This window comes from Saprolegnia diclina (assembly GCF_000281045.1).
Source record: "Saprolegnia diclina VS20 unplaced genomic scaffold supercont1.13, whole genome shotgun sequence".
Classification (NCBI taxonomy): domain Eukaryota; phylum Oomycota; class Saprolegniomycetes; order Saprolegniales; family Saprolegniaceae; genus Saprolegnia; species Saprolegnia diclina.
The window spans coordinates 618,173-618,835 of NW_008246080.1; positions in this window are offsets into that span (position 1 = coordinate 618,173).

The window sequence follows — 663 nt, forward strand, 5'->3', positions numbered from 1 at the left end:
TTACACAAGCGGGTCATTTCAAGTGCATCATGTGGCGTTTTAACCAAACCGCTTCAAATGTACCTCTGGCATGTGCGGTACAGAAGACAAGTTGAGCAGCACATGCCGGCGTACGTGATCAACCTCTTGTCGGTGGCGTCGCCGATCCAGTTGCTGAAGCGGTTCCGCGTTCTGTACGGTCGGTCGTAAACGGCATCTTTTTTATTAATTTATTGATTTCATTCATTTGATATTGTCATGTGATCTGTGGACAGCTTACACAAGCGGGTCATTTCAAGTGCATCATGTGGCGTTTTAACCAAACCGCTTCAAATGTACCTCTGGCGTACGTGATCAACCTCTTGTCGGTGGCGTCGCCGATCCAGTTGCTGAAGCGGTTCCGCGTTCTGTACGGTCGGTCGTAAACACCATCTTTTTTATTAATTTATTGATTTATTCATTTGATGCAAGTATTGTGATCTGTGGACAGCTTACACAAGCGGGTCATTCATTTCAAGTGCATCGTGTGGCGGTTTAACCAAACCGCTTCAAATGTACCTCTGGCATGTGCGGTACAGAAGACAAGTTGGACAAGCATTTTGTGCGCGCGCACACGCACGTGTCGGGGTACATTGTTCGTCCGATGACGCCGACGTCGTGCTCGGTGACGCTGATCGTGCACAT